Source organism: Pelobates fuscus, chromosome 3 (assembly GCF_036172605.1).
Source record: "Pelobates fuscus isolate aPelFus1 chromosome 3, aPelFus1.pri, whole genome shotgun sequence".
Lineage (NCBI taxonomy): Eukaryota > Metazoa > Chordata > Amphibia > Anura > Pelobatidae > Pelobates > Pelobates fuscus.
The window spans coordinates 266,969,724-266,979,024 of NC_086319.1; positions in this window are offsets into that span (position 1 = coordinate 266,969,724).

Here is a 9,301-nt window from a genome sequence, read left to right on the forward strand (position 1 = left end):
AGAAAATGTCTGTCATGTTCTAAAATTAATGCCCATGGCATCAATTGTGGGGTTAATATTGTTTTTGGAGGTCTTTGTGCCCAAGGCAGACCAACTGCAGCAAATCGCAATGTCCCAGACCATGTGATCGCTGTGATAGTGATCACATCATCTGAACTGCCTCTCTGTGTAAAGTGGAGAGAGATGGATTGGTGTGTTACTTTGTCTCCCTGCAAGGGGAAAAAGCATACAAGTATCAGAACACTCTTTACCCTATTATTTTGCAAACTTAACCCTTTCCCTGCCCTTTAATCACTTTTCAGAATTAAGATGACAGAATTTTACTGTAATCTGATCTTTTTATTACCATCTGGGGTTAACTTTGATTTTTTTTTTAATTTTTATTAACCCTCAAGAGTTACATTTATTTAACTTGTTCTAATGAATGGATTATTTAGTTAGCTGGATCCATTTATGAACATTCTAACCATAGAAACTGAAATAGCCTGGTATCTTTTATGGCATAGTAGCTTCACAGGATAGTGGCAGACATACAAATTGGGCTATTGTACTCAGCAGTTGTAGCTGAACACCATATGGGTTTTGTACAGGAATAGAACACATCAGCTTTACGAAATACACATTAATTTTTTTTTTATAATTGATCTATGTCAAAATACACAGAAATCACAATTTTGTTACAATGTTTTAGAAGAGATTAGTGGTGAAATTGCTTCATAAAGTGTCAAAATAGCCTTTGGTAAATATAAATATGTACTTTTGTGTGGCAATTTTGTTTTCTGTGATGGCTATTAAGCTTACTAGACAAATGTATTTTAGTCCTTGTATTTTGTGATCTGTAACAATCAAAATAAACTGAAATCCTAGACATATTATGTACTCGATAAATCAGAACTAATAATATACCTTTAAACACACAAGCAATGTTTGCATTTTTTTTGCTGTTTGTGTTCAATCGTAATCTGCATTTTTCGTATTTTTTGCACCAACACATATTATATATAGTTTTTTAAAGGACAAAATAGGCTTTAATTTGATTTAATATCTACATATATATGTATTATAAAATAAATGCAAAAAAATACAGATTTTTTTTCTCACAGTTTTGGTAATAACGTGCATATAATATGTCCAGCTTAGGAAAAGTAATTAAATATAAATTAATTTATGTGTCTTCATTTACAGAGTGCATAATATGTCTAGGATTTCGGTTTATTTTGAACATCACAAAACACAAGGAGTAAAACAAAATTTTAATGTGTAACAATTTTAGAAGGTGGTATGTTTGTCTTGTAAGTTTAATAGCCAACACAGATAACAAAATTGCCACACAAAAGTATATATTTATATAAAGTAGACGTTGTAGGCTATTTACCCAAGGGCATTTTGACACTTTTATGTAGCCATTTCCCCACCAATCTCTGCTAAATATTTTGGTAAAATTGTGTTTTTTCTGCTTTTAAAATACAGATATATAGCAAAGTTTGTTTAATGTGTATTTCCTAAAGCTGATATGTGCTCTTCCATTACAAAACCCCAAATTGCGTTCAGCAACATCTTCTGAATACAACAAACTTAAATCAGTTCCTAAGGTTAGAATTTTCATTGATGAATGTGATGGCCCTATGTCTGATTTTGGGGCATTATAGCAGTTTTACTGCTAAAATAACCATTAACTTGACACTTTTTTTTTTTTTTTTTACTATTTTATGTCAAAGTTTGTGATAAGAATTGTTTTTGTTTGTTTTTCCTTCATGTTGCATTTGTGCTGGGTATTTTGCACATTTGATATGTGCAACTGTAATAAAATCCCCCAAATTATTATCTGTTACATCTTCTAAGTAAGACAATATGCCCAATATATGACTTACACACTATTTTATGAAGTTACACTGCTGTAAAAGAGACAAGACAATTTTAGGTTTTTACGTATTAATTTTCATAGATGGCGTTGATGGTCCATGCTCCATTTTGGAGTATTTTGGCAGGTTGCTAATTCAAACTACCTCACAAAGCCCTACCATTTCATAAAGAATACACCATGACGTGCAGGCTGCGGTGTGGGAGTCATGACTGTGTGGCTCTCACACAGCTATTCTGGGTGCTGGGCAGCATGCACATAATATCTATGTGAGAGCCACACAAAGACCTTGCAGCAGGAGGGAGGCCCTTGATCTTCTATTGAGCGAGGGCCCTGTGGCCCCCAATCTGAGCTAAAGAATTATGTTCACCCACTAAATCAATTTAAACCTAGAATAAAAGCAAAGAAGAAGAGTACTTGGCGGCAGGAATTCAGGCAGGCACACTGTGCAAAACCATTCCAAACAGCAGTGCACACAGCAGAAGTAAATGCAGAGAGAAAAAAAAATGTCTGCTCTCATTCATTTCACAGTGATATAGGCTGCTATGTGAGTGGCATGGCTCACCAGACTCCCATAGAGAGAACCAATGACAGAGGCTACCAGTTAAGCATACAATGTGTCTCTCTCACAATAGCTCAGTCAATTTGTAGAGAAAAATATCTGCTTTTAAGTGATACAAAAACAGAGAATATAAGAACTCTGAGAACGGATAAAAGCTTAGAGAAACTTAATAGCATTCCCTTCAGTAAATGCCCACGCAGGTCTCAAAATTATTTTTACACACTTGTAGTGAATAAGCTTAAGCTATTGTGACACCAGATATGAGTGGTGGCACTGGGCAAATGGGCACAGTATCCACTGTGAGCCTGACACAGAAGCTGGCAGACAACTAACTGCTATTCAATCTATTACAGTGGGAAAAAAAAATCTTTTTAAAGGCACGCTATTGTCACACCAGATATGAGTGGCAAAGTGGACTGGCAGAGGATGGCAGGGTACACGCTAAAGATCTGACACACCAGCTTGAAGGACACTGACTGCTATTAGCTTACAGTGAAAAACTTTTTTCTTTTTAAAGGCACGCTATAGTCACACCAGATATGAGTGGCAAAGTGCACTTGCAGAGGTTGGCAGAGTACACGCTGAAGGCCTGACACCCAGACGCTTGCAGACAACTAACTGCTATTCAATCTATTACAGTGAAAAAAAAAAATGTTAAATGTCAAGCTTAAGCTATTGTGACACCAGATATGAGTGGTGGCACTGGGCAAGTGGGCACAGTATCCACTGTGAGCCTGACACAGAAGCTGGCAGACAACTAACTGCTATTCAATCTATTAGAGTGAAAACATTTTTTTGTTTTTAAATGTCAAGCGTAAGCTATTGTGACACCAGATATGAGTGGTGGCACTGGGCAAGTGGGCACAGTATCCACTGTGAGCCTGACACAGAAGCTGTCAGACAACTAACTGCTATTCAGTCTATTACAGTGAAAACATTTTTTTTGTTTTTAAATGTCAAGCTTAAGCTATTATGACACCAGATATGAGTGGTGGCACTGGGCAAGTGGGCACAGTATCCACTGTGAGCCTGACACAAAAGCTGGCAGACAACTAACTTCTATTCAATCTATTACAGTGAAAACCATTTTTTCTTTTTAAATGTCAAGCTTAAGCTATTGTGACACCAGATATGAGTGGTGGCACTGGGCAAGTGGGCACATTATCCACTGTGAGCCTGACACAGAAGCTGGCAGGCAGGCAACTGCAATTACATTACACAGAAAAAAAAATCAGACTGAGTTCTAGTCCTAAAAAGGGCTTTTTGGGGTGCTGTCCTTACAGTAGAGATCAGATGAGTCCTTCAGGACTGTAGTGGACACTGAATAACCTGGCCTAGCTATCAATTTCCCTATCAAATGAGCAGCAGCTACACTTTCCCTCCTCTATCTAAGAATGCAGCTTCAGAATGAATCTAAATGGATGCTGTCCAGGAAGTGGGAGGGTCTGGAAGGGAGGGTCTGCTGCTAATTTGCTGGAATGTGTCTGCTGACCGTGAGGCACAGGGTCAAAGTTTACTCAATGATGATGAATAGGGGGCAGATCGAACCGCTCATGTGTTCGCCCGCCGTGGCGAACGCGAACACGCTATGTTCGCCGGGAACTATTCGCCGGCGAACAGTTCGGTACATCACTAAGGCCAAGGGACCCCATTCTTAATTCAGGGTCTGCAATCTCGGCATCTATATGAAGGAATGCCACCCATCTTCGTTCAGTGCATATTGATACCTAGCATTGTCTAGTAGACCTATAGTAGGGAAAGCTCAGACTTAATAAAGACGGATCCAGAGGGCAGCTTTGAGTACGGGCTTCATGCGCTAGAAGCGGGAAATTCGCTAGGGTTTCGAGAAAGTCGAATAACTTGATTTGAGCCAGTCTCAGGCTGCGATCAATACCCATGTGAGGGTCAGGTTCCGATCTTGCAAAGTATGTGCAGGTCCCTATGTCGCACTTTGCGGTCATTGCGAACTTGTCAGGATTAGATGATCTGGGCATTCTGCCTGAATATTGTATGCACTTCCTGGTCTAGGGATCTATGAGTCCAATCATGGTTTCGGGTGACTTAGGGTGACGAATTGAATGCGGGTCGAAGAGAGGTTTCCCCCATCGAATCTAAGCAGATGTCGCCATTTGGACCTGACGTAGGTGGATGTTCAGGAGAAATCAAGGGAAGCTTTTGTGAATGATTTGTGTACAAAGGGAGAGCCCACCACCTCCAAACCTTGTCAGCTATCCTCATCCTCAGATGTTGAGCGTTCCTCCTGCCATTTATCCCAAATAGATACTGGGTAGGAACCCCCTCCCCCGTCAACTTTAAATGTAAAACAACAACCAATTTTTTATGTATTTAGCACTGAGCAGTGTTTGTGTGTGAATGTATGCAAGTTTTTGTATGGAGTATGTGTGAGTGAATGTAGGGGTGTGTTTGTATATAGTGTTGGTGTTTGAATGCAAGCATGCATTTGTGTGTTGTGTGGTATTTGAATGCAGTGATGTGGTTATATATAATGGTGGGGTTTGTATGTAGTGTTGACGTTGAAATGCATGAGTGTATTTGTTTGTAGTGTTGGCGAGATTTTGAGATGTCTGCACATATACACATACACGGACATACACACATGCAGATACATATACACACATGCAGAAACACTGTGCTCTGCATGCTGGCATCTGACAACACATTTGCATATAATTCACATTAGCCACCCAGATTTCTTGTTGTGGGCTGGCTAACACCTCTTAACTTCGATCTTTGTTTATCAGATAAATCCCCTATTTGCTATCCTTATGTGGGCTTGAAATATTTAAGGACGCCAAATAAGGGAACTATCTGCTAAACAGCACCCTCATTTGGTATCTTTAAATATGGAAATCTCGCATACAGGCACCAATTCAGGAAATTATCTACCAAACAGCTAAAGGATCAAAATTAAAAGAGCGCTTTTTCTTATTTTCCGTTGTTTAGTAGATAAATCCCTTATTTGTTATCCTTATATTAGATTGCAATATTTAAGGACACCAAATAAGGGCGCTATCTACTAAACACATACACAGAGATACACACAATCACACACATAATCACAGATATACACAAACACAATCACAGACCCACACACATACAATCACAGACACACAATCACATACATACACACACAAACATTACATACATACACACATTTAATAAATAAGAGGTCCACCCAGCCTCCCTACCTTGCTCTAGAAGGGCTGGAGTGGATCCTCAGTCCCTGGTGGTCAGTGGTTGCAGCTGGGATCTCTGTGCTCTTCCTGCACAGGTCCCTCACACGCCCTGTAATGACGCAGAGGCCGCGATGACACCATATGCCGGCTGCCGTCTCACTGAAGGGCGAAGACCATCAGACACAGTCAGATGCACACAGTCCCACACACTGTCACAGGCAGACAGTCACACATACACACAGTCACAGACAGTCACACACACACACGCACACAATCCCAGGCAGACAGTCACACACACACACAATCCCAGGCAGACAGTCACACACACACACACACAATCACAGGCAGACAGTCACACATACACAGTCTCAGACAGCCACACACAATCACAGGCAGACAGTCTCACACACACACACACACACACAGGCAGACAGTCGCACACACAGTCACAGACAGTCACCAAATAAGGGAGCTATCTACTAAACACATACAGAGAGATACACACAATCACTCACATAATCACAGATATACACAAACACAATCATAGGCAGGCAGTCACACAGTCACACATACACACAATCACAGGCAGACAGTCACACACACACACAATTACAGGCAGACAGTCACACACACACACACACACACAGTCACAGACAGTCACACACACAGTCACACACACACACACACACACAGTCACAGACAGACAGTCACACACACACAGTCACAGACAGTCACACACACAGTCACAGACAGACAGTAACACACACACACACACACAGTCACAGACAGACAGTCACACAATGTTCCATCATGCTTGTCCTTGTACGGTATTTGAGCACCCGGCAGGCTGAGCACATGTGCTGCAGGAACTCCTGATCCGCCTCTTTGTGCTAGGGATTAACTGTAAAACAAATTTTTTTAAAAGCTTTAAGACGTAATAAAAAAAGCTTAACAAAAATGTTTTAATAACATTTTAAAAAGTTACAAAAAATCCCACCCCCTTCACCAAGTTCTAGTAGAAATTAACCCCTTCCCTGCCAGTTGATCACTGCCTACAAAATACTGTGAAATACTGTGATCAAAATACAGATCACAGTATTATACTGTGATCTGAAACAATATACAGAAAATTAATAATATAAAAAGCAATGGCACTTAGCTTATAAAGATGTATGACAGCCTCCCTAGGTCGCTAAGCAAACAAGCAACCTATATCATATATAGTGTTGACCAGAAACAAAGAAAATTCAGGATATGGCTATATAGATCTACAGAGAAAACATAAAACAAAACATAGTGTGATATTGTTATAAAACACAATATTTCATGCGCAGCAATCTTTGCACTCACAGGATGTAAACGATAAAAACGCTCTTAGGGTGCCTCTCCCGATGTGATGGGGGGCTAGCCGGTATTTCAGATCACCTCTGGATCCTTGTTTCACCAAAATACATCCACAGGTCAGGGTTCAGTAGTAAAAAAAAAAAAATTTTATTCAAATAAAAGGTGTAGTCACCATTTCTGCATAGGATATAAGTAACAAAAAAATTTTGTCCTACGCGTTTCGTTCTATAAGAACTTCCTCAGGGACCACAATTAAAAACAATAACCATGTAGCAATATACAATACATAAATGAATATATCCTATACAAATCCCCCCTCCCTGTGTCCTTAAATAGGGCTAATCCCTAAAGTCCATTGGTGGATCCAGTGGGTGTGTAAAACCTCCTTGTTCCAGATTGGAGGAATAGTTTTCCTATGGCAGCTGTTTTCCGTTTGTCAATTCTCCAAAATTTGTAATTTGCGCCCTTTTCGACAGGAACCGGAAGTGATCAAATTTTCCCGAAACCGGAAGTGACGTCACATGCGTTCCACCGGAAACCCGAAGTGACGTCACATGCGTTCCACCAATAGCATCTCCATAGCAACCGGACGCAATCAGATCATATGAAACCAGGATAAATAAAAAGCCCCATTCTGCTAGAGAAAAGACTGTTAGACATGCACAATATATTCAACTATTATTTATATATATATCTATAAAGTTTCATCCTCCTCAATCATCCTCATAAAACAGTATTAGTCCTCATATTTCAACAGTGATCACAATGCCTCAATATATTATAAGCAAAAGGCTTCGTGTTATAAAGTCATTATAATTATTATAAAGTGGTTTTTTTTGGGGGGGGGGATATAACTTTATACCATCTTAGTGAGAATGGACACAAAAGTCAATCCATCATACTCTGCGAATAATTCATATAAAATGCCCTATAGGGAAGATCGCCCTAGGTCTCCAGATCTATGGGAGGTACGTAATAATTATGGTGGGAATACACATAGGATATCGAATAATGGAAGGTCCCCAAGGAGCAATAAGGGCCCATTACCGTCAACAGGTGAAACAAGGAGACCCGAGGTACAAAAGGTTAGAAATAGAAACAACAGTTTATCACCTGTGAGAAGGGAAGTTAATAGACCCCATATACAAACATCTAGGGGCAGAGATAATGTAGACAATCATATATTCCAATATAATGACCCCACTGTAAATTTTCAGGGGAAACCGAGAGGTCCCGAAGAAAAAAACTATAACCAATTATTTTCGTCCCTGGGCAGAGACCTGGGAACACCCCAACCGATTTGCAACTCTATGCCAGGATTCTCCAGGGAAGAGAATCCGGACGGAGGATTAGGAACAATTTCTTTAAATGGGGGTTTATTAAATGAGAAAGAACTGAGCAGGGGGATTTTCAATTTAACTCCAACCCCACTTTCAGATGAGGAGATTAATTTGTTATCTAGGGGTTTGAAGTTTGCCCCGAACAGAAAGGCCAATGACTTTGAACTATATATTGACCTCAAAAAGTTTATCCGCTCTCTTACTATTAAGAGGCACTTTTTACTACACCCACCTGAGAATTAAATTGTTGGTGAGGATACTAATGTTGATTATAGATTCCGCCCAAAGTCCCATTTTTTTCTAACTTTTAGTAAGGGCCCTTTTTTAGAAACTTTTGAACATATGGTAGACAAACAATTTCGCAATATGACTAAGAACACCAATAGGAATAGAAATAATAGCCTCCAAAATCTAAGCAAAGAGGAAAATAAGACACTTAAAGGATTGATGGAAAGAGATGATGTGATAATCAGGGAAGCGGATAAAGGGGGGGGGGAGGGGATAGTGTTAATGACCACTACATATTATCTCCAAGAAACAGCCCGAATCCTGGGGGATAAAAACACCTATAGTGTACTTAAATGTGATCCGACTAGTCAATTTAATACACAACTCCAAGTAATTTTGAATGGAGCTAAAGAGAGAGGTACCATCTCACAGAAAAATTTTGATTTTCTATATCAAAAAAACCTGATTATTCCTATATTTAATTTTCTTCCAAAGACACACAAACGTCTCCCTAATCCTCCTGGGCGACCTATAATCAGTGGCATTAACTCCCTGACGGCTAATTTGTCAGCTTATGTCGACTCTCGGTTACAAAAATATGCCCAAGGGGCCCCTTCATATGTGTGGGACACAAAGTCTTTTCTACAAGAAATGGAGAATATTGAATGGGACCCAGAGTACAGTTGGGCCACACTTGATGTGACCTGTCTGTACTCGGTGATTAGCCATAGATTGGGTTTGGAGGCAGTTGATTATTTTATGGAGCAGG